Here is a 25,907-nt window from a genome sequence, read left to right on the forward strand (position 1 = left end):
AACAATATCATCAAATTAGTTTCGCAGTCATAAATCAACCAGTATCAGCTATTCACTTCAAGTTAGCATAAAACACAGTAAAGTATGGTTAATGGTGGAATAAATTTTACTTATGAAACACTAAGACTTGAACAGCTGGTCCAGATAGCAGAGCAAGTAAATGCTGTGTTCACCTTTCAGGACCACATCAAAATTACAACCAATTTACAGAACAGCCATCATTGAGAATCACCTGAAGTCTAGCTGAACTGAAGTCCTACAACTACAGACATACAGAAGAAGCCACCCCAGATTGGTAGGAGGGTTAGAGACATGGAACGGGCTGGTCCCACACCCATGTGTGATGATTAAAAATCAGGAGCGATATTGCAGCTCTGGAGGTACCCCCCAGAAGAGGAAGGGGTACCAGCCATTCCCCAGCCCAGGATTTCAGGGCTGAAAAGAGAAGTCCCTATAACTTCTGGCTATGAACACCAGCATAGATTGTGGCTGAGTGAGTAAAAAGGTTCTGGAGTTCCAGGCGCTCCTATTAAAGGGACCACACCAGACTTGCTCATGGAATCACTGGCTCTGAGCTCCAGTGCTGGGGCAGCAGCTCGAAAAATGCCTGGGACATACAGGGAGGAACTGAGCTGTCTGGCTTCAGAGCGAGGACTGGAGGAACAGCTTTCTCCTGGATGGAGGAACTGGCAGAAGCCATTGTTTCTTTGTTAAGGCCTCCCCCCTCCTGGAGTGCAAACACAGGCAGCCATCATATCTATGTCTGCATCAACCTGGCTAACACCATTCATTCATCCTGCCCTGGTGATTCTGAAATCTCACCCCACCCAACTTTTGGATACAACAAAGTTGCTTCCAGTGGCTTTTCCATACAAATGTCCTAACTTGCCTCATGCTTCAGACTTTCCTAAAATCTCTCAGGGGTTCATAAAACCCAACAAGCAGCATTTGGCTTTGGCATGTCCCGTGCCTCCAGCTGAGCAGCCTTATGCCCAGCACTAGTGACTGCTGGCCTCGGCTCATGGCTTGGCCTTTTGAGGGACCTCCAAGAACAGCACACATGGGGGCCACCTGCAGATTGCTTTGTGGCTCAGGCCAGGTGGTCCAGGGCAGGTAACACAGGCTGTGGCTGAACTTGGCCTGCAGCAGGTCCCCTCCCAGAGACCTGAAGTCTGGCACACCAGGTGACCATCTTTGAACCCAGCTGGAACATTGCCCAGCTGCCTTCAAGACTGACATACCCAAAGGGCAGACTGGGTAGGCACCAGAGCCCTGTCAAGTGAATACTGCACTATAGGGTCAGCTCCATTACAACAGCTTCTCCACTGTAGTCATGAATCCTCACAACCAATCAGCCTGAGGGGCGATCTCTCCCATTCACAAGCAAACAGCAACCAAGTCTCAATTACAACAGGAAGGCACACACAACCCACACAAGGGATACACCTGGAACATCCAGCACTGGTGACCAGGGAGACTGTGCCACTGCATTCCATAGGACACTTACTACATAAGGCCATGCTACTAAGACTGAGAGATATAGCAGATCTACTTAATACATAGAAACAAAGACAGGGAGGCAGCCAAAATGGGGAGACAAAAAAACATGTCTGAAATAAAAGAACAGAACAAAGTTCCAGGAAAAAAACAAACAAAATGGAGACAAGCAATATAGATGCAGAGTTCCAAACACTGGTTATAAGGCTGCTCACTGATCTTAGGAAGAACTTCAACAAAGAGATAGGAAATTTAAAAATGGAGATAGAAAACATAAAAAAGAACCAATCAGAAATAAAGACTACAATAACTGAAATGAAGAATACATTAGAGGAATCAACAGTAGGTTAGATGAAACAGAGGATCAAATCAGTGATTTAGAAAATAAAGTAGCAGAACACACTCAATCAAAACAGCAAAAGGAAAAAAGAATCTAAAAAAATGAGGATTGTTTAAGGGTCCTCTGGGACAACACCAAGCATACCAACAATCACATCATAGGGAAAGAAAAGAGAAGGAAAAGAGAGAGAGCAAGGACTGGAAAACCTATTTGAAGAAATAACGATGGAAATCTTTCTGCACTCGGTGAAGGAACAAGATATTCAAGCCCAGGAAGTGCAGAGTCCCAAAAAAGGTGACCCCAAAGAGGCCCACACCAAGACACAAATGCCAAAAGTTAAAGACAAGGAGAGAATCTTAAAAGTGACAAGAGAAAAGCAGTTAGTTACCTACAAGGGAGTTCCCGTAAGACTGTCAGTTGATTTCTCAACAGAAATTTTTCAGGCCACAAGGGGCAGAGGCTCATTTCATGCCACTTCCCACCCTTCACCTCCCTACCCCACTACAGTAATTAAGCATTAGAGGTAAATGGCTAGTTGCTTTATAATATGACTATTAAAAAATGAATCTATTAATTGAAGGGGAGGTATGTAAGCAAGCGAGTTGTATCATTGTCTCAGTAGTCCTCTCTTACACCTTGGCATAACTGAAGAAGAGACAAGCATCACCATAAGAAACCCCAACATTTTCTCTCTTTAACATCATTGAAGAAAAGTATTTTCTCCGTGTGTTGACCAAGCATAAAAGGTAGCGAATTATTTAACATTATCTAACCAATTTCAAGCATTAGAGGTGAAACATGTTTGCCCTTAGAAAGGAGTTCATATGAAAGTCACTACGAATACAAATATACATACATGCATAATGAAAAATAGGGAAAACATTATTTTCTAAGTTGGCAGCTCTTTGAATTGAACGAGAAGGAGTGCAGTTCCTCTTCCATAGCAGCAAATTTCTTTTTATTTAGAAAAACACCCTTATATGTCTCCTCAACTCATCCCCCAGCCTAGATAAGAGTGATTCAGAAAGAGAATAAAGTTGATTTATATAATAAAATAAAAGCAGTTCCTTAAAAAGTGATTTCCCCAGTGGCGTTGGGCAGGAGGGTGCCTGCAGACCCATCTGTATACACTGCCCCACTCTGCTGTGTTTAACCCCCTCTGTGGAGACATTAAACACACTCCTTGGCCCACTGGCTCCCAACTGGGTTCTGCCAAAAGGATGTAACCGCCACAAATGGGAGAATGGGAGGAGGGAGAGGCCAGGGTGTTCACTCCACAGGCTCCTTTATGCTAGGTCTCTGGCTAGCAGAAGCCTAGCAACGCTCTTCTACAGGGCCCTTCTCCCTCAGGGTTCCAGAGACTGCTTTTCTGCCCTCGTCCTTCAGGCCTAAGGGTGTAACAGCTCTCCTGTTGCCAGCCTCAGAGTGCTTCAACATTTAGTCAGTTGTACTTTAAGTAACATATGTATTCTTGAAATTCATCATGTTATGCAAAATTGTGCAAGGAAAACCATGGGGCTTATGGGGAAATGGGGGTAGAGGCACACACACACAAAAAACTGCATCTGTGACATTTAGAAAAAATAGGAAACTAAGAAAAATGGCATTACACTTGTTACATGATTAAGAAATACATAAATGGAATAAATACTGCATTTTACCTTGAAAAAGACCTAGAAATGTGCTTGTGAAAGTGAGCTCCAGAAAGGCTACAGCTTGTGAGCTAGTGTGAAATGGCAACAGGAGGCTTATCTGAAAAGGGACTGAAAGTTGTCGCACTGTGTGGGGATCTAACAATGTATCTAACACTGCACTGTGTGCAGTATCTAACAATGTGGTAAACTGAGGTGGATGGTGGAGTTTTGAGGGTATGCATTTTGGGCATTCCTTTATTGCTTGGTTCAACTGGGTGCAGATTTGTGTGTTCACCCAATGTTTGTCACAGATGAAATCACACATAAGTGAATTCAAAATGATGCTCGAATTGTTCCCAAATATATCAATGGTGTTGAAACAAATCGATGTTTTCAAAACAAGTGTTACAACACAACTGACTGTACGTACGTGTAGTGCATGTGTCTACACTTGACCTATGACCTCATAAGTAATAGTCCCCTCATTGCATTCTTCTTAGTGACCACATTGGACTGTGTCCCTTTTTCCTGTCAAAACACCTAGAGAGAAATTAGGACAGTCGGGATAAGAGCTCTGGCAATATGGTGGGAGTTCAGGACCGGAGGCTCCAAACAGCCTGTTAGAAATTCCTACTGGAAGCAGTTGCCAAGGAACTTTGAAGATAATGATGTGTGTTAAAACTGTAGCTGCTTCATGTTCTATACAATCTTGCAGTCCCCGCCATAGCCCGCCCCACCTCCCAGCCCGTTACATGTAACAGCACTGTGTTAGTGGGGCTTTGGGAAATGAAAGGCAGGAGAGTGGTGAGTAGACCGTGAAGATGAGCAGAAAGGACAGGCGTCACAACTGCTGAGAAAAACAACTGAGACACAAACCCCCTTCCTCAGCATCAACCAACGAAAAGGCACCTTTGAAAGGCACCAGGCAGCCCCATTCTGCTAGTATGCCTGTAGTTCTTCTGCTAGAGGCTATTCCCTTGAGAGAGAGTTGGACTCCACGTACAGGAATAGTGACTATGGCTTTTACTTCCACATTTGCCGCCAAGAAAAGCTTCTCAACAAGAATTTCCATTCCACAGACACTCGTTCTGCAAGTAACAAAAATCTAGGCGTGAAAATATTCAATATTTTCTCCCCTCAACAAGCTCTTTTATTTTTTACCTGAGCCAGAACCTAAATATGACCTGGTCTTTGCCCAACAATATTCATTAGCTATAGGAGTACACCCACATGAAGGGATTATTAATCCTCAAAAAAGCCTTGGCAGAATTTGATGAAAACTGAAATGTATTTTCACAGATGGTTGTGCTATGGTATATTTGATTTGAAAAATATTAAATAAAGCAATACCACATTTCTGTTTTATTCCCTGAAAGCAATTATTACATGAAAAGGTAGACAGGCAGGACACAGTTAACAAACAAAGACTAAAGAGTTGTCATCAGCTTAGAAATGTTCTGGAAAATAAATGAGGGCTACTCGCCAATAATGTGACTGTAAAATACAGAAATGAAAAATCTGTATTGTGAACATACACATACCTATAGCCCACATCACAGTTTGATGAGGCAAGAGATAAATGGCCCAACATTGATTGTTTTTACAGGAATATGACAACCTCCCAAAGAAGAGAAACAGAACATCTCTCCCTTCACATAAAAAGCAAATTACAGCTGGGAAAAAAAAAAAAAAAATTCACTACTCTCAGAGCAAGATTCAATTAAAAAAATATGTCTGGCTTTGACAGGGCAAATTCCAGGCGTAGTGTATTTTCATAGAACTTGGTCCTAAAGGAAAGATTTGAGTGCTACAAAAGCCTATGGAACTTTTCACGGCTTGTCGTAATTTCTCTGCAATATTAAGCAAGGATTTCTGCCTCCTGAGCTCATATTTTCCCCCTAACTGATCCTGCAAGGTGTTGTTATGCTTTTAACAGTGTATTTCCTTCCAAAAAATCACATTGTGTAATAGCTGCACAATAGATACTGAATAATAATACTGCCTAAGAGCAATGCCACATGTACAGTGTGTACCGTGTGCGTGCGTGCGTGCGTGCGTGTGTGTGTGTGTGTGTGTCACACAAAGAGTGAGAGACAGAGAGAGGGAGACAGGGAACGCGTGGTTACATGGCTGGATGTGGAAAGGAAGATCAGAAGCAGCTCACCATGTCCCATGCAATGCTTCAAGGACAGCACAAATGGCATTATTTAAAGAGAAGGCAATTCTAACTCTGGGTATCCATTTTTATCTTCAGAAACATTAGGCAGGAACTATTTATTGTCTTTGTGTTATTCAAAGTTTGAAGCCAACAAAGAACTTCTGAAAGTTCCACAATTTTTAAGCCAAAACTTCGGCTCACGCTCCCCTCTGCCTTGTCACCTTTCGTCTACTTTGTACAGAGTATCATTAAGGGTTTCTAGACCTCAAATTCTGGATCTTGTTATAATGCTCAGAATGGCTGTCAGCAGAAGGGAAAGCAGCTCCAGTCGTCAGGCTTGAACTGTGTGAATAAGTACACGCATTTGGGTGTTATCAAGCTGTTCCATTTGTCTTATCATTTCATTCTTCAGTTGACATTGTGACCCTTGGAAAACCAAAGAAGGCGTTTCTTCTGTTCTTTACCCTTGACCTCGGGGCAACTGGGCCTTTATTCTCTGTCCTCTCTTGCCCTTTGGAGATAATTGTCCACATTTGGGTGCCTATATTACATATGTTTCAACCTGTTCTCCAAACGTTAACTATTTGGGATTAAAATAGTTTCTAAGAAGCATTTTCAGCCTTTCCTTGAACTCCTGCCAATCTATGGCTCTGTACAAAAAGGAAAATGCTGAGCATTGAAAACAAAATGAGGATTAGTGGGAAGGAGATAATAAATAGCACATTACTCTGTGTGGCAGAAGCAAAAATTAAAAAAAAAAAAGGAAAAAGGAAGAAAAACAACAACAATTTGTTTGTATTTTAATGGTTTAACCATGATGACTTCGAGATCTTAGTAAAGTTCACAGGAACATCAGCTTGTGTCAAGAAATAAGAAGATAGAAGCGCTTTACCATGAAAATCATATCATATCATTCATATAGTTTATGCAACCAAATTGAGAGTCATTTTAAGTATTCCAACAATGCATTATTTGCAATGCAAATATTAATTGAAGTAATAAATGAGGTAATAAATCACAGATGAGGATGATAACAAAGCTAGGAGTTAGACTGAAATCTGCAGGATGCAATTCTCTGAATATTATGCTAGTGAAGGGGTGGGACAAATTCTATTTAGACCTTTGTCAGAGTTTCTGTAGGTTGGGGTGGAGAGTGGCTTGGCTGCCCTTTGGGAAGGGAGAACCATAGTGGTAAAATAATAACAAATGCCACCACTGCAACCAATTTAAACTTAAAAAAAAAAAAAAACCCTATGAAGTTAATGTACAATTGTTATCCCCAGATTAGATGAGAAAATCAAGGCAGAAAGAGAGGTTAAGCAACTTGCCAAAGGTTACACAGTTGATAGATGGTGGAGCAAAGATCTAATCCAAAGCAATATAGCTCATAAGAACACCTACTCAACCGCACACTCTTGCCTGCATGAATGAGCTGGGAGAGTTGCGGCCTTTATACCACGGATCACTACAGAAGTAGTCATTTAGCCAACCACTCGTGTGCTCCACAAATACATACTGAGCACCCACTATGTACCAGGTGTTAATGCTGGAGACGGGGTGTTCATTGATTCATAAGCAGAGGAACTCCCTACTCTTTCGGAATTTACAGTCTGGTTGGGGAGCTTGTTGGAAAAATGCAAGCTGCCTACAAAGCTTTGAAGGGGAGTACACTAACATGTCTCTGGAAGCTTCACATGCCTCAGAATTGCCAAGAAGGCTTATTAAAACACACATTGCTGGATCTCCTCTCCACAGTTTCTGATTCAATAAGTTTGTGTTTAGACCCCAAAATTTACATTTTTGATAAGTTCCCAGATGAGGCCAATAACAGTTGGAGTAGGAGCTATGCTTTGAGACCAGTGCTCTAAAGAGTTATTTGGTTGGGTGACAAATATTTATGCTGTACTGTGCATCAATTGAGGGTGATCTCGTGCTGAGAAAGAAGTCACTGACTTACACAGATATAATTTGAGGCATACCAGAAAGTATCTCTCACCCTGTCTTAAAATGTCAAATGCTCCCTAGAATGGGTAAAACACCCAGCCACCAACAGCCATTCACACATAGGATCTGACAGAATGAGACATAAATTATGGTAAGTTTTGATACCATAGAGTTGACAGGAAAGTAAAATATGAGGCCAGAGGGTGATGTCTTGAGTACATTTTTGAGGAATGGGAAGGTAACAAGATAGTGACACTAAAGGGATGGGGTGCTAAGGGGAAGATGAGAACCACTGCAGGGGAATAGTTTACCCATCAGTCTAAGAAAGAGTTTCCTTCTTACAGATAATGATACACTACCATTTAATTGACATGATGACTAAAATTGCCTCCAATTTCTTGGGTCTGGTTTCAACGAAGGTAAAAAAAGAAAGCTGAACTATTTCTTGTCTGTAAAAGGGATTATCTAGATTCATGGCCTCCTGTCTATTGGAAAGGCCCATGGCAAGAGTGAAAGGATGTATTGGGAAATGGTCAATTTTTGAAAACAATATGTGGATATGAAAAGCAGCATTATCAGTGAGCAGAATAATAATATATATGTATTCCCCCTCCCCTAATGAGAGATGATAGAATGGAACAGGAGAACTTCCAACGCAGAAAGGAGAAACACAAGTGTTGGCACTTGGCTAACCTTCCTTCCAGATCGTGTAGAATAAACTTCTAACATCAGGGATGCTATTTTCTTGTGCTCTGCAAATGACCTTATGCTAAAGTCATGAAAGAGCATAACTAGTTGGGCAAATAAATATCCAACCTTAAAGACAAACGTAAGTGACTTGGAAAGTCATTTAGGACTTTGTCATCTATAATACCAGCTATCTGGTTACTCATATTTAGTCTTGGCCCAGGTAATTAAATCCAGGCAGTTTTGTTAGTAACCAAGTTCCTAAGGTGACACCCCGCAGGCCAGAACTGATCAGTGGATGTGATTTGTTTAACTTGCGTATTTCACTCCTTGTTGCTGTGCGTTTAAATGTTTAACTTGAATGCCTTAAATGGAACTCTTGCTTTCCTGTTTGCAACCTTGCCCACAGCTCTCAAATATATTTCACCTGGACTGGGTGACACCTTTAAGTGACTGGCCAATCCCATGGAGACACTTGAGGTTCTGACCCCAGCTATATAATTTACAAAATCTCCCTTCAACTCCAGCATTACTTTCCTATTATTTCTAACTACCTCATATTTTTTCTTCATTTCACTAGGGAAAGGACAGTTTTACCATAACAATTTAATTGTTCCTGGGTGGGTGATGTAATATTATAGGAAACTATGGGAGGAAATAAGTTTTTCAGAAAAATACGAAATTATCTTGTAGGATTCATAGCAAGGTCCAGATTGTTGATCTGTTTTCAATAAGCTTGGAAATTTTGAGCCGATTCAATGAAACATCAAGACTGACAAGTGTGTTGATTTTAGCAAAATGGGCATATCACCACCAGACACGAATTAGCTCAGAGAATCCATTACGTTTTAGGAAGTTCCGAGAGTGGGCTTTAAGAAATATAGTTGCGGGGACAGCCCAATGGCTCAGGTGGTTGGAGCGCTGTGCTCCTAACACCGAGGTCATCAGTTCGATTCCCACATGGGCCAGTGAGCTGCACCCTCTACAGCTAAGACTGTGAACAAGGGCTCTCCCTGGAGCTGGGCTGCCGTGACCAGCCAGAGGTCAGCATGTACTGCCATAGGCTGCTGTGTGCTGCTGTGGGCTACCATGTGCTGCCAGAAGCAGCTAGTGGCCACTGTGAGTGGCCGGCAGCCAGCGTGAGTGGCCGGCACCCATCATGAGCAGCTGGCAGCAGGCGAGAGCTGCCGTGAGCTGCTGGGAGCAGCCGACCGATGACTGGCGACGGACTGCCTAAGCTGGGGGAGCGCAAGGCTCATAACACCAGCGTGGGCCAGGGAACTGTGTCCTACACAACTAGACTGAGAAACAACGGCTTGAAGGAGAGTGGGGAGGGGAGGGAGGCAGAAGAAGGGAAAAAAAAGAAAAGAAAACCAGTTGAGAAGGCTGAGAGAATGTGAAATGCCCCCAAGGCATGTTCATTTTTATTCTGCAATGAATAGGAAATATACTGCAGTAAAAGCAGAATTACTGATTCAAAAGCAGATGGAGATATTGAAACAGAAATTAATCCTACTTACCTAACTCTTAAAATTGGCAAAAGGGCAGGTGGGGTTTAAAGCCAGCACCTCAAGGGAAATGGAAGGGTGACATTAAGAATCTGTGACCAGACATTTGTAGGTCACTCATACACAACCACAGCAAAGCCCATAGTGGCAAATCTCACTAATTAGGAATAACTGGGGTGATGGACACTCAGAATCACTGTGAAATCTGAAGTGTAGACACTTTTTAAGGAAAAATAGCGGTATTGTTTTCAAGGGCAAAGACGAACAGCAAATGACTTTCCAAGGACCTCAAAGTCCCACTGGAGCTGCTAAGGGGTAAAATCATTTGCACTTGGCACTTTCATTATTTGGCCAAGGGCTGCTGCTCAGGTTGTGTCAATCATTGTGTAACAATTTGATGTTAAAAAGCTAAACATATCTCCTGCTATCTTATCTATGTTGTTTATGTGACCATTTTATTCAAAGAGGATAGAAAAGTTTATTTTATCCCAAGCTCTTTCCTGAGTGACAAATTTCGTTCTATTGGTTGTCCAATTGGTACTAAAGTTGTCCCAATGATATTAAAAGGTCTTACTGTTACAATTGGGAAAAGGCTAATAATTGAAATGTGTGTGTGTGTGTGTGTGTGTGTGTGTGTGTGTGTGTAAAACGTATGTTTGCCATCTTCTATATTGCTATAACTTTTTTTGATTAAATAGACTAAATTCAAGGAGGCCAATTTTTCCTCTAATTCTTCTTTGTGATTTTTTTTCCGTTGGGCTTATTGGGAAGCTACGGGCCTCCCGACTGAGGCCTTTCCTCACTAATAATTCGCTGGTGACTTTTGAGCTAACAGATAATTCATCTGGCAGCTCTATTCTACCATCATATATATCTAAACCTATTTTGGATGGGAAAACTCTATTCATGTCCAAACCTATTTCAACATCAGCTCTTAAACCTTAAAAAAAAAAGTCTTAATAGAATTTCCAAGTCCAAAGTGCTTGTTTAATTCCGTACCCAGTGACTTTCAAGAGTGAGGTGCCTGTGAAATAAAACACCAACTCAGGATGTTTGCAAATGTCTTTGTGTGTTTGGTTGGGGTCAATGTACAAATGGCTTGCTCAGAGATCCTGGTGAAGAAGACTGTCTGGGACTCTCTAAGGAGGAAAGAAAAGAACTCACATCAAGTGCCCAGGCCCTGAATGACAAGCTCTATGTTTGTAATATGTGAAATGTCGCCTTCTTATTGAGCCTTTGCTGACCACCCTCCTCCTCCTTAATTTCTCTCTTTAGCTTTTATCACTTTACACTATAAATGTTACATATTTTGTTTATTTTCTGTCTTCTTCCAGTAAAAAACAAGCTTCATGAGGGTAGGAATTTTGCCTGTTTCTCACTGCTCAATCTCTGGTGCCTAACACTGTCTGGCAGGTAGTAGATTCTCAACAAATCAGTGTTGAATAAGTGAATGAATGATTGAATATAAATATCTATGGATATAATCTCATTATCTTGTATGCCAATGGACTCTGCATCTGGAAGGCCTGGGCTGGCACTCTAGCTCTGCCATTTACAAGCTAAGTAGCCTTAACAAGTGACAGTCTCTGAGTCTCAGCTTCTTCATACCTGAAAGACAGATCGTGATAGTTCTTTCCCCACTAAATTACTGTAATGACAAAAAGGGGCATGCTAGGATACCCTTTGGCACACTATAGGTGTTCCAAAATTGTTGGCTGTTATTATTGCTGTTGTCTTTATTCCTAAACCATAAACTAATGCAAATAATAATTCAGTGAATATATAGAATTCCACACCTACATATTTTTCTCCCATCTTTTCTAAGAGCTCTGACATAGGGCTATGAAGAAATTGATTGGTGAAGAAGTTGCCTTATACTTGTTCATATGTTACAAATCCCTTTCCTGGGGGTTGGGGAGCAGGGCGGGACTCCACGTGTGACCCCAGGAAGGGCAGTATGCAGCAGCTGGCCGCCTGCCTCTGAGTTGCGTGCTTTGTAAATCAAGGGCATTTGGGTCTCAGTCTGTTCACTCTGTTACCTTCCTAAAGTCTTAAATACACTTTAAAAGCAATTATTTTGCTTCTAGCTTTGGGAAGCAGGACATGAAGAGAGGCCAGACTGAGGCAAAGCTCGTATTTCAAGGCATGTCAGGAACAGAGATGGATGATGTGCAGATAACAATGGAGATGGATGTAAAACATAACCTCAGATAGACACATGAGCAGGCCCACACAGGGTTCTACCCCGCTTCAGAATCCAGAGGAAATAGAGTCACAACATGCAGACACAGGAGCATAGAGTTTCAGAAGAAAGGAAGGCTCTCTAACACTCGGTATGTGAAGTTCCTGGAAATGATGGTGATGACTCGGCTTTGTGTGGCTCTGGGATTTGGGGGACAAAATTGCTTCCAAATTGTGTCTGTTTCCTACTTCTTGTTCTCTATATTTAATTGCTCAGTTAGAATTAAAAGTAAGGGTTACTTTTTAAAAGCACTTATTCTATATCGAAGTGCTTGTTTGGTCCTTTCAACAAGCCGTTGAAATAGGAAGTATGTATTCATGTGCCCATTTCACAGATGGGGGTTTAAAGAAGTTAAGTCTCTTTCCTATGGTCATAAAGCTAGTAAGTAGCACAATCAGAATTGGCACCAGGTCTATCTGATTCCATCTCCTGTACAATTAAACACACTGCTCTGCATCATAAAATAACCAATTAAATTAGGTCCCCTGTAATACTCGCATAGCTCCTTGTACTTTTTCTTCATAGCACTACACTTAATTTGTAAATAAATATACTATAAGTATGTGATTATTTGCATAATACCTGACTCAGTACTAAACAACACTTTTTTTTTTTTTTGGTATCACTTTATTTGCAGCACAGAGCACAAAACTAATTCATGACAGAAGCCCAGAAAAATATCTGTCAAATACGTGAATAAATCAAAGGGGACATAAATTGAGATTTCAGGTTAAGATTGAAATTCGTTGATTTTTTAAAAATACATTAAAAAATACTCAAAACTCATTGATGCAGTGCTTTTCCCTCTTCTAAGGATAAAATTAATATGTAAAACTTTGTAATAATCCTTCTCATATTTATTCTATAATAACATGGGAAATTCAAATAATTGTGCAATTTATCTATTTATTGTTTAACTTTTCCACTAAACAGCTCTCAGTATGTATCCATCTTGTACTCTTTTACCTCTTTTTACTTCTTGTTCTTAGTAGACACTTAACTAATATTTGTGGAACAAACTAATCAAAAATACTGCTTATATTTTAATGAAAGTAAAAATGCCGGCACCTTTCTAACCATATATAAATCTTTTCTGATCAATATAAATTTAGACATTTTCAAAGAGAGTTACTTTGTGACTATAACATTCAAGACACAACAGAACAACGTCAATCTGATTCAAGGAAGAAACTCCATGGTCACGAACCCGGGTTAAAGAGAAAAAGAGCCTTGCAGTTTTAGTTTGGTTTTCCCAAACAAAGGTGGGAGGTAAGCCACATCTTCTAACCACGTATTTAAACATTTGGAAAACTGGCTGAAATTGCTTACATGTAAACAGCAAGAGATTAATACTGTGCTTTGGAAACTGACTTTAATGAGTTCTGTGAGATTTCACCACACAAAAAGCTAAAATGATTGTTCCCAGAAATAAATAAAAGGGAAGTAATACAAGAACATATCATATCCTTCATTTATCCTTCTCTAAGCAAACAAAAACAAAACAAAAGCAACAACAACAAAAATCCAAACCAGACAAAACAAACAAAAGGAAAAAGAACAAAAGAATCTGGGAGGAACAGAGTGGTGATGAAGTAGAAGAATGGAGAAATGGGCTATGAAGCAGGAAGAAAAATATTCCAGGAAAAAGAAAAGGAAATGCTGAGTGAAATACAGTGTGAGAATCAGGAATGGTAAGAGACTAGATACAGAAGTAGAGGAATCAAACTCCTGGCTGGTGAGTCAAATGCTGCAATAATCCAATTTTAATTATACATGAGTCTCATCTCTGCCATTTGTTTAATTTTATTCCCCTCTGCAAATACAGAGACAGCTGTTTCCCTTTTGACACAATTATCTGTGTCTAGAAGCTTTTGAAATGTCCCTTTGAAAGACTTGCAAAACTTATAAGAAGCCTGAACATATTAAATGACAGATCTTTTGGATTTTAGACAAGGAAAGCATTTCACTCAGTGCTTGAATCTAAAAGCCTTGAATCTAAAAAGAAATGGATCAAGCATGATGGAATAAAACACTTTGAGATTCAAAGTAGGATGAATTGAAGCATTTATTTGATATTGGAAATCAACAACCTTATCATTAGCTTAATTATACTAAGAGTGAAAAATTGACTCAAGGTGTCAACCCATTGGCTGACCAACAACCAATCAGACTGTGATTATTGAGAATTTTAACTAAGATATTCAGAATCTATAGTCAGCTGTTGATGGGCACTGTAACATAAAGTCAAATAGATTTAGTACGAGTGGTCAGGTTGACCATGTTAGTCAAAAACCAGAAAGAAAAAATTGAGGCAATCAGTCAAGAGGGAGAAAAGACCAAAAGACACAAGGGGAGAAGACCATAAAGGAGAAAAAAAGACTGAATGTAGGGCCCCAGAGACACAGAAGTATCTTTCATTCCTATTAACTTTCCAACTCCTGTCTCACAAAGACTCAGTATCCAAATTTGTAACAAATAAGTAATTGCCAATATTATTAATGAGCACATACCCAAGACATCATATATCCACTGTTTCATTTCATCCTCAAACAATAGTCAGAACTATTATTCCCATATCATAGATGACAAAACAGCTTTAGAGAGATTAAGTAATTTGCCCACAAGTCTCATAATTAGTGACTAGTAGCAATAGGATTAAAACCCAGTTCTGTCTGATTCCAAAGCTGTCATTCTTAAACCCAAATATATACTGCTGGCTGTATCCTTAAATTACCTTCCTCTTTTCTTGAACAAGCTTGAAAGTTTCTTTTTAGAGAAGTCAGCCTGATCCCTGATTAAGACAGAAATAAAAAATTGAAGACACTGGGCAAAAAAGGAACCCTTACTGGATATTGAGGTTGTGACACGGAGGCAATTCTGTGGCTTAAAAGCCCATTACCAACTATAGAGACAGTAAAAGGATGCGTGGTTGTCAGGAGCAGTAGGTAGGAGGGATGAATAGGTAGAGTGCAAAAGATTTTTAGGTCAGTGAACCTGTTCTGTGCAATACTACACTGGTGGGTACCTGTCATTTGTTCAAACATACAGAATGTACAAATCCAGAGTTGAACCCAAATATAAACAATGCACTTGGGGTGATGATGACAAGTCAGTGTTGGTTCATCAATTGCAACAAATGTAGCATCGTGGGGGGGATGTTTACAGTGGAGGAGGCTGTGTGTGAGAGGACAGTGGGTGTACAGGAACTCTCTATACTTCTTAGTCCATTTTGCGGTGAACCCAAAGCTGCTCTAAAAATTGCTTATTAATTTTTAAAACTACTTTTCGGTATAAAGATTCCGTTTTTTAATATTATTTTCTACTTCACTTTCCTCATTTCTAGGTTTTTACATTTAGCAAGTTGATTTGTATAAAACACTTCTTACTAAACTTGGTATACTGTTGTTCTCTCCAAATAGTGTTCTGACACTTTAAAGAAGATATGAAGTAATTTAATGAAATTTTTTAACTGGGTAGAGGAAAGACAGGGAGAGAATTATACTTCCAGTAATAAAGTATATGAAGCTGAGAAAGGTCGATACTTATGTTTACTACCAAGTAAATGTCAGAGGCCATTTACAATTGCCAAGTTCTTTACATGTATATCTTTAAAGATGTCCAGATACATCAGATGAACACAGTATGATAATGGTCAAACTCGCTGCTCTGTATTTCACTTCTGTACATTGGATCAACTGAATATAAATGATGGCCAGAGTGTTCATTTAAATGTGGTACTGGGTGTGCTTTTTGAACAAACTGCCTAAACAAATATTCTTTTGCACACACTAGATTTTCCACCTCTTTGGCAAAGTAGGATTTCTGTTGTAGAGAAATTAGAAGAAATTTGAAGGAAGTGAAAGAATATTCAATTTGGGCCTGCAGTGGCCATTGGCTAGCTGTGTGATCTTGGGCCAGGCACTTGCCTCCTGAACTTGAAAATCATATTATTTACATTACAGGGAAAGATGATACAGTCATCCCCCCTTATCCTTGGGGGATACATTACAAGACCCCCAGTGGATGTCTGAAACCATGTGTAGTACCAAACCCTATATAAATGTTTTTGTTTTTTTCCTATTCATACATAACTTTTCTCTTAAAGGAAGCACTTTATGGTTTCTGTTTGGCATATCCAAATTGCCAGCATCACTACTCTTCAGCTTTGGGGCCATTATGAGGTAAAATAAGGGTTTCTTGAATGCAAGTACCGCGATACTGTGACAGTAGATCTGATAACCTAGCCAGCTACCGAGTGACTAATGGGCAGGTAGTGTATACATCATGGATATGCTGGCCGAAAGGGTGATTCATATCCCAGGTAGGACAGAGCGAGAAGGCTCGAGGTTTCATCACACTATTAAGAATGGTGAACAATTTAAAACTCATGAATTGTTTATTTCTGGAATTTTCCACTTAATGTTTTGAGACTTTAGTAACTGAAATCAAGGAAAACAAAACTGCAGATAAGGGGGGACTACCATAATAAGACGATAACTGGGATAGAGATATCATGGATTATCATTAGCATCTTTAAATGTTTGTGGAATTTATTGGATGATGTTAAAAATCATTTCAAGGAAGACCTACTTTTAACTCCACCTTAGATTATGTCACAAAAATGGAAACATGAAATCTCCCCTGGAAGTTACAACAAACTGAACAGATATAATTCAACAAAGAATAACCTAAGCAACACACAATCATGTCTGAGAGATTCATGCATCATATCATCTGAAGGTGGGCAAATCAGGCAAGCAGAGGAGGAGGGAAGGGAGAAGTGGGCCACAGAACGTAGTCCGGAGCTCACTGCTGTCTCCAGAAAGGGAAGAATCCAGGTTCCAGGCACACTCCCTGTGGCCCACAGTCCTACCTGAGGAATCAACATATAATACAGCTGAATCCAGCATTTGGGGCAGAGACCTTGGAGCAAAGACTGAATACAGAAAGGTGAGAACTGTGGTTTACGCCGTCACTGCCAGGCCGAAAACAGAAAACAAAGATGCGGAGCCTGGCTGCCTCCCCCCACACTCCCAGTGTTAGAAGCGGGCTCCAGAAGAAGTGGTAGCAGTGTCAGATCAAAGTACAAAATACCATGTTTCCCTGAAAATAAGACCTAGCCGGACAATCAGCTCTAATGCGTCTTTTGGAGCAAAAATTAATATAATACCTGGTCTTATAGTAAAATAAGACCCAGTATTATGTTATGTTATGTTATGTTATGTTATGTTATGTTATGTTATGTTATGTTATGTTATGTTATGTTATGTTATGTTATGTTATGCTCGTCTTATATTATAGTAAAATAAGACTGGGTCTTAAATTAATTTTTGCTCCAAAAGACGCATTAGAGCTGATTGTCCGGCTAGATCTTATTTTCAGGGAAACACCGTATCTACAGCCCTTAGAACTGGAGAAACAATCCTGTAGCTGCTGATGCACAGTGTAACTAATTCATGTGATAGGGAAGGAACTATAGGGGCGAAACAGCTGTGGACTGGAAGTTGCCATTTCTTGGAGCCACAAACATACCAGCCACTTCTCACAGCCCACTCCACTCCCACCTTTCTGGGTGGATCCCTACAGGGGAAACCAGAGCCACTGAGACACACAAGCTCTGCATTGGGCTGCAGGGGAAGCATTAAGGTTTCAGAAGCTCAGAACTCTATCATCCCCTGATAACTCAGGCAACCTGCTCACAGAAGACAAGCCCACCTTTCAGAAAACCCCCATCATGTGAGAAGCTGGAACAGCACAAGAGAAAATAAAACACTACAGTGTGAAAGAAAATAAAAGGCTGCAGCAGGAGAGAAAATAAAACATTCCAGCAACACCTATGGAAAGTAAAAGGAAGACCTTTTTGTATCAACCTGCTGCAAAACCCACTCCTGTAGATGCCGAGGAAGAGAAATAATTCATTAATTGCCATAAATAACCAAAGAAACAAGGCAGCTCAGAAATAAAATGAAAATTCTCCAGAAAATGAACTTAAAGACATGGAAATATGTGACTTACATGACAGAGAATTCAAGATCAGAGTTCTGAAAAAACTTGACAAGATGCAAAAAACACAGATAGGCAGTTTAATGAACTCGGAAACAAAATCAATGAACAAAATAAATATTTTACCAAAGAGATTGAAATTTTAAAAGAGAACCAAATAGAAATTCTGGAGATGAAGAACTCAGTAAAAGAAATGAAGAATGAAATAGCCAGCTTAGGAAATAGATCTGACCAGATGGAGGAAAGAATTAGTGATATTGAAGATAGAAATCTGGAAATGACATAGATGGAAGAAGAGAGAGACTTGTGAATTAAAAGAAATGAAAGAAATTTACAAGAACTTTCTGACTCCATCAGACAGAGCAACATAAGAATAATGGGTATATCAGAAGGAGAAGAGAGGGAGTAGGGAACAGAGTCTATTCAAACAAAAATCGATGAGAACTTCCCACACCTGTGGAAAGAACCTCGAATCGTAGAAGCAAACAGAACACCTAATTACCTCAATCACAACAGGCCTTCTCCAAGGCACATTATATTGAAGATATCAAAAATTAATGACAAAGAAAGAATTCTCAAGGCAGTCAGGGGAAAAAAAAAGCAGTAACCTACAAGGGAAGGCCCATTAGATTATCATCAGATTTTTCAGCAGAAACTCTGCAAGCCTGGAGGGAGTGGAATCAAACTATTGAAAGGAGAGAAATTATCAGCCAAGAATAATATGTTTAGCAAAGATATCCTCTAGATATGAAGGAGGAATAAAGACCTTTCCAGACATACAGAAGTTGAGGGAAATTTCTAACACATGACCTGCATTACAGGAAATACTGAAGAAGTCTGTTCAACCTGAAACAAAAAAATCAAAAGAATACAAAACCATAGGCAAGATTACAAACAGACAGACTGAAGCAGGAAATGGCAATCCTTACACAAAATAGGGCACTATACACTTAAACATAACATAAAGGACAAAGAAAATAAAAACATTTTAAAAAAAGGAAAAAGAGAAAAAAAGACAACTTGCTACTGCAACACAGAAATCAACTCACAGCATAAGTATGGATAACTTGTGACAACAAAAACATGAAAGAGGAGAGAGTAAAGGTCTAAATCTGTAAAGGGGAATGGAGATAAGAAGCATGCTGAAGAAAAAGGACTACTGTATATAAGACACTTTCTTTTACATAAACTTAACGGTAACCACTCAAAAAAGAAATCCAGAACTGAGACATATAACATAGAAAAGAAGAAACACAGGGAAAAATCATAGAATACCACCACACTAAAATAACAGACAGCAAAAAAAAGGCAAAGAAACAACAGAAACTCTGAGATACCAGAAAACCAAAGACAGAATAGCTATAGGAAATTTTTATATATCAATAATCACCCTAAATGTAAATCGACTGAACTCACCAATAAAAAGGCACAGTGTAGGAGAATGGCTCAAAAAACAAAATCCAACCATATGTTGCCTCCAAAGACACACCTCGGCTACAAGGACAAATATTGATTCAAAGTGAAAGGGTGGAAATTGATATTCCAAGCAAATGGTATCCAGAGAAAATCGGGTGTGGTCGTATTTATATCAGATGAAACAGACTTCAGGATTAAAAAAAGGTAACAAGAGACAAAGATGGACATTTCATAATGATAAAGGGAATAATACAACAAGAAGACATAACACTTATCAATATATACGCCCCCATTGAGGGAGCACTGAAATATATAAAGCAACTACTAACAGAACTAAGGGGAAAAATTGACAAAAACACAATTATAGTAGGGGACCTGAATACATCACTGACCGCTATGGATAGGTCATCCAAACAGAAAATAAGTAAGGAAATATCAGCCCTAAATGACACAGTAGATCAAGTAGACATGATTGACATTTATAAAGCACTTTATCCTAGAACACCAGACTATACATTCTTTTCTAGTGTACATGGAACATTCTCAAGGATAGATCATACGTTGGGACATAAAACTAGCCTTAGCAAATTTTAAAAAGATTGAAATCATACCAAGTACATTCTCTGATCACAAGGCTTTGAAATTGGATATCAACTGTGAAATAAAAGCAGGAAAAACCACAAATATGTGGAGATTAAACAACATGCTATTAAAGAATGACTGGGTCACAGAAGAAATAAGAGGAGAGATCAAAAGATACATAGAAGCAGGTGAGAATGAAAACACATCCTATCGAAATCATTGGGATGCAGTGAAAGCACTAATAAGAGGGAAATTTATATCATTGCAGGCCTATCTCAAGAAACAAGAAAAATGCCAAATAAACAACCTTATATTACACCTTAAAGAACTAGAAGAACAAATGAATCCCATAGTCAGCAGAAAGAAGGAAATAACAAAAATTGGAGCAGAACTAAATGAAGTAGAGAACAAAAATACAATAGAAAAACTAATGCAACAAAGAGCTGGTTCTTTGAAAAGATTAATGCAATTGACAAACTCTTAGCTAGACTCACTAAGATAAAATCAGAAAAGACACAAATAAACAAAATCAGAAATGAAAAAGGAGAAGTTACCACGATACCACAGACATACAAAGGATCATACAAGAATACTATGAAGGACTATATGCTACCAAATTCAGTAACCTAGAAGAAATGGACAAGTTCTTAGACATATATAGCCTTCCTAGACTGAATCATGAAGAAGTGGAAAATCTAAGTAGACCGATCAATTGTAAGGAAATTGACTTAGTCATCCAAAAACTTCCCAAAAGCAAAAATCCAAGACCAGATGGCTTCACTACCAAATTCTACCAAATATTCAAAGAAGACCTAACACCTGCCTTCCTCAAACTCTTCCAAAAATTGAAGAAGAGGAAATACTTCCTAACTCATTTTAAGAGGCCGACATCACCCTGATACCAAAACCTGGTAAGGACAACACAAAAAAAGAAAACTACAGACCACTATCTCCGATGAACACAGATGCACAAATCCTAAACAAAATTCTAGGAAATCGAATGCAACAATGCATTAAAAAGATTATTCACCACGACCAAGTGGGGTTCATCCCAGGGACACAAGGATGGTTTAACATATGCAAATCGATCAACGTGATACACCACATAAACAAAATAAAGGACAAAAATCATATGATTATATCAATAGATGCAGAAAAATCTTTTGACAAGATACAATATCCATTTATGATTAAAATACTTAATAAAATGGGTATAGAAGGAAAATACCTTAACATAATAAAGGCCATATATGACAAGCCCTCAGCTAATATCATAATTGATGGTGAAAAACTGAAGCCTTTTGCTCTAAATTCAAGAACAAGACAGGGTTGTCCCCTTTCATCACTTCTATTCAACATAGTATTGGAAGTCCTAGGCAGAGCAATCAGACAATAGAAAGAAATAAAAGGCATCCAAATTGGGAATGAAGAAGTTAAATTATCACTTTTTGCAAATGACATGATTCTTTGTATAGAAAACCCTAAGGACTCCACCAAAAATTCCTTTGCAATTGCAACAACAACAAAAAAGAATAAAATACCTAGGTACAAACTTAACAAAGTATGTGAAGGACTTATACACTGAAAAATATAAGACATTTAAAAAAAGAAATTAAAGAAGGAAGACACAAAGAAATAGAAAGACTTTTCACGTTCATGGATCGGAAGAATCAACATAGTTAAAATGGCCGTATTACCCAAAGCAATATACAGATTTAAAGCAATCCCCATCAAATTCCTAATGGCATTTTTTTTTTTTAAGAAATAGAACAAAAAAATCATCAGATTTGTATGGAACCACAAAAGATCCTAAATAGCCAAAGCAATCCTAAGAAAAAAGAACAATACTGGAGGTATCACACTCCCTGACTTTAGCTTGTACTACAGGGCAACAATAATCAAAACAGCATGGTATTGGCAGAAAAACAGACACACAGACCAATGGAATAGAATTGAGAACCCAGAAATAAACCCACATAAATATGGACAGATAACTTTCGACAAAGAAGCCAAAAACATACAATGGAAAAAAGACAGCCTCTTCAATAAATGGTGCTGGGAAAATTGGAAAGCCACATGCAAAAGAATGAAATTAATTACTATCTGTTACCATGTACCCAAATTAACTCAAAATGGATTAAAGACCAAAAACATAAGGTCTGAAACAATAAACTCCATAGAAGAAAGCATCGGTACTAAACTTATGGATCTTGGGTTCAAAGAAGATTTTATGAATTTGACCTCAAAGGCAAGGGAAGTAAAAGCTAAAATAAATGAATGGGACTATATCAAACTAAAAAGCTTCTGCATAGCCAAAGATATGATCAACAAAACAAAGAGGCAACCAACCAAATGGGAGAAATTATTTGCAAACAAATGCCTCCGATAAGGGGCTAATATCCAAAATATATAAAGAACTCATACAACTCAACAACAAAAGCAAACAATCCAATTTAAAAATGGGCAGAGGACCTGAACAGACACTTCTCACAAGAAGACATACAAATGGCCAACAGATATGTGAAAATATGCTCAACTTCACTAGCTATTAGGGAAATGCAAATCAAAACCACAATGAGATATCACCTCACCCCAGTTAGAATGGCTATCATCAACAAGACAAATAATAGCAAGTGTTAGAGAGGCTGTGGAGAAAAAGGAACCCTCATACACTGTTGGTACAGTCACTACGGAAAACAGTATGGAAGTTCCTCAAAAAATTAAGAAGAGAATTACCGTACCCAGGAGAGAGATTACCCAGTAATCTCTCTTCTGGGTATCTATCTCAAAAATCTGAAAACATTTATCCGTAAGGATATATGAGATCTAACAATTAAGTTCATGAACTTAGTTGTCGCACTGTTGCTGCTAAACTTTTTTTATGTCAGAGGGATTATTCATTATGAATTTGCACCAACTGGACAAACAGTTAACCAAGTTTATTATTTGGAAGTGCTGAAAAGGCTGTGTGAAAAAGTTAGATGACCTGAACATTTCACCAACAATTCATGGCTCTTGCATCACGACAATGCACCAGCTCACACGGCACTGTCTATGAGGGAGTTTTTAGCCAGTAAACAAATATCTGCATTGGAACACCTTCCCTACTCACCTGACCTGCCCCCCAATGACTTTTTTTTTTTTTTACCTGAAGATAAAGGAAATACTGAAAGGAAGACATTTTGATGATATTTAGGATATCAAGGGTAATATGACGGCAGCTCTGGTAATATGATGGCCATTCCAGAAAAAGAGTTCCAAGACTGCTTTTTGAAAGGTGGACTAGGTGCTGGTGTCAGTACATAACTTCCCAGGGGGAGTATTTCAAAGGTGACCGTAGTGATATTTAGCAATGAGGTATGTAGCACTTTTGCTAGGATGAGTTCGTGAACTTGTCAGACCTTGTATGTACTACAATGTTCACTGCAACTTTATTTACAGTGGCCACACATGGAAACATCGAAAATGTCTTTCAATAGATGACTGGATAAAGAAGAAGATGTGGCATATATACACAATGGAATATTACTCTGCCACAAGAAAAGATGAAATACTGCCATTTGTGACAACATGGAAGAATCTTGAGATTATTATGCTAAGCGAAATAAGTCAGCCAGAAAAAGTCAAGAACCATATGATTTTACTCATGTGTGGGATATAAAACTGAAAGCAACACATGAACAAGATAAACAAACAAATAACAACTCATAGACAGAGACAACAGTTTAGTGGTTACCATAGGTTAAGGAGGGAAGGGGATGGCAGGATAGGGAAAAGGGGATCAAATACATGGTGATGGAATGAGAACTGACTCTGGGTGATGAACACACAATATGATATATAGATGATGTATTATAGAAATGCACACTTGAAACCTATATCATTTTACTAATCAATGTCACCCCCAGTAAATTTAATTAAAAAAAGAAATGCTTTTAGAAAAAACAAAGACTGCGGTTGCTTTTTCTAAATTTCAGTTGCTATGTTTTATGCTGTAATTAAATTGAATTCAAATTGTCTCAATAAATAAAGACATTTAAAAAAAAAAACAACCCGGGCTGGCCCGGTGGCTCTGGTGGTTGGAGCTCCATGCTCCTAACACTGAAGGCTGCCTGTTCAATTCCCACATGGGCCAGTACCAGATGGCTCAGTTGGTTGGAGCGCGGGCTCTCAACCACATGGTTGCTGGTTTGACTCTCTCAAGGGATGGTGGGCTGCGCCCCCTGCAACGGCAAATGGACCTGGAGCTGAGTTGTGCCCTCCACAACTGATTGAAAGGACAACAACTTAACTTGGAAAAGTCCCGGAAGTACACCCTGTTCCCCAATAAAGTCCTGTTCCCCTTCCCCAATAAAATCTTAATAAAAAAAAGTTATATGAAACAACAACCCCATCTTAGCTGAAGGAACAAGCGTAGGTATTTACTAGTATGTGTGTACCACTTGCTTTCTCTTGTGATGATGTTCACGCTACGGTCACACTTTAAGTTTGGTCCTTTGAATCACAAAATAACAGAGGATGCTGCACATCTAAAGGTGATTGCAATGAAAGGAGTTACCCACTCTCTCCCTGCCTCCGAATCTTCAGCCTCAGGCCCCTGTGCAGAAATGGAACAGGTTCCCTCTAAAAAGGGAGGATGACAGAGAGGACACTTGCATTGCCTCTGGGTCCCAGTGGATGTGACTGAGAGCAAAGAGGGTTTGCTTTTCCTCCTGTAACTGGGACTGAATGGCAGGTTTCTTGTCCCAATCTTACATTCTTTTGTTTGTAACATTGGAGGCAAGTTTTTCATAAGTTATTTAGAGACACATACACAATAATATGAAAAAAGACATTTTGTAAAAGAACAATGTTTGAAACAAATGAGACTTTCAGCAGAGAATATGTAGGTATTCAATGTTCTCCTCCCAGCTGGCAGGTGAACAGCCTATTTTTAAGGAAGGGCATCCATCTTGAGAACATTTGTTATCATTTGTGATCATCAGCTTCTCATGAAAGGAAACAAAATCACAAAGCCAGGCCAGGGTGTCTCAAAACCAAAGCAGAGAATTTTCTGGAATCAGGGGGTTATGGGTACATGGAGCTGAGGAGAAAATGCCAGAAGTCACATCCAAAGAAATGACTGAGATCGTCCCCAAACTAGGGCCCCTATGTGGGCCGTGGCCATCAAGGCATCGGCACAGTGAGCAGAGCGCTATCTACAGCATCTACAAGGGCCTATGCAGTTCTGCAGATGCTTTGTCATTAGAAGGTGCCAACGCGGAGGAGTGGAGAAAGCTCGGGGCATCACATGGCACTTGGTGTCTCAGGGAGTGATCCTAAGTGGAGATATGAGGCCCAATGAGAGATGGGGATAAAGAGGAACAGAAGACTAGGGACACCATAGAATTTGTCATCCAGATAAGGCCAGGACAACTTGAGAGAAGTACGCACTGTTAATAATTATATCAGGCATAAGCTGGACTGTCCTAGGCAACTTGGGACACATGGCTTCTCTACCAAAAGCAAAACAATTGGCTCTCATCAAGCCATCAGGCTAAGAGTTAGGACTCTGGGGTCAACTGCCCTCGTTCCAACCCAACACTACTGTTTACTGATGGTGTGATCTTGGGCAGGTTGTTTTACTTCTCTGTGCTGAGCTTTCCCACTTGCAATAGCAGTACCTGCATAACAGTTGTGGACAAGATTAAAGAAGTTAGTTGAAAAGGCTGAGCATCATGCCTGGCACTTAGGAGTCACTCAGGAATGACAATATTATTATCATAAGTTTAGTACGTGCTTTCATGCAGGTATACGTATGATTCCTGGAATCCCCACTGAGAAATATTTAATTCAAATGGTTTGGGGGTGGGGAGGGAGTTGAGGAGTCAGGGGAAAAGAAAGGTATCAAAAATTT

This window comes from Rhinolophus sinicus, linkage group LG10 (genome assembly GCF_036562045.2).
Source record: "Rhinolophus sinicus isolate RSC01 linkage group LG10, ASM3656204v1, whole genome shotgun sequence".
NCBI lineage: Eukaryota > Metazoa > Chordata > Mammalia > Chiroptera > Rhinolophidae > Rhinolophus > Rhinolophus sinicus.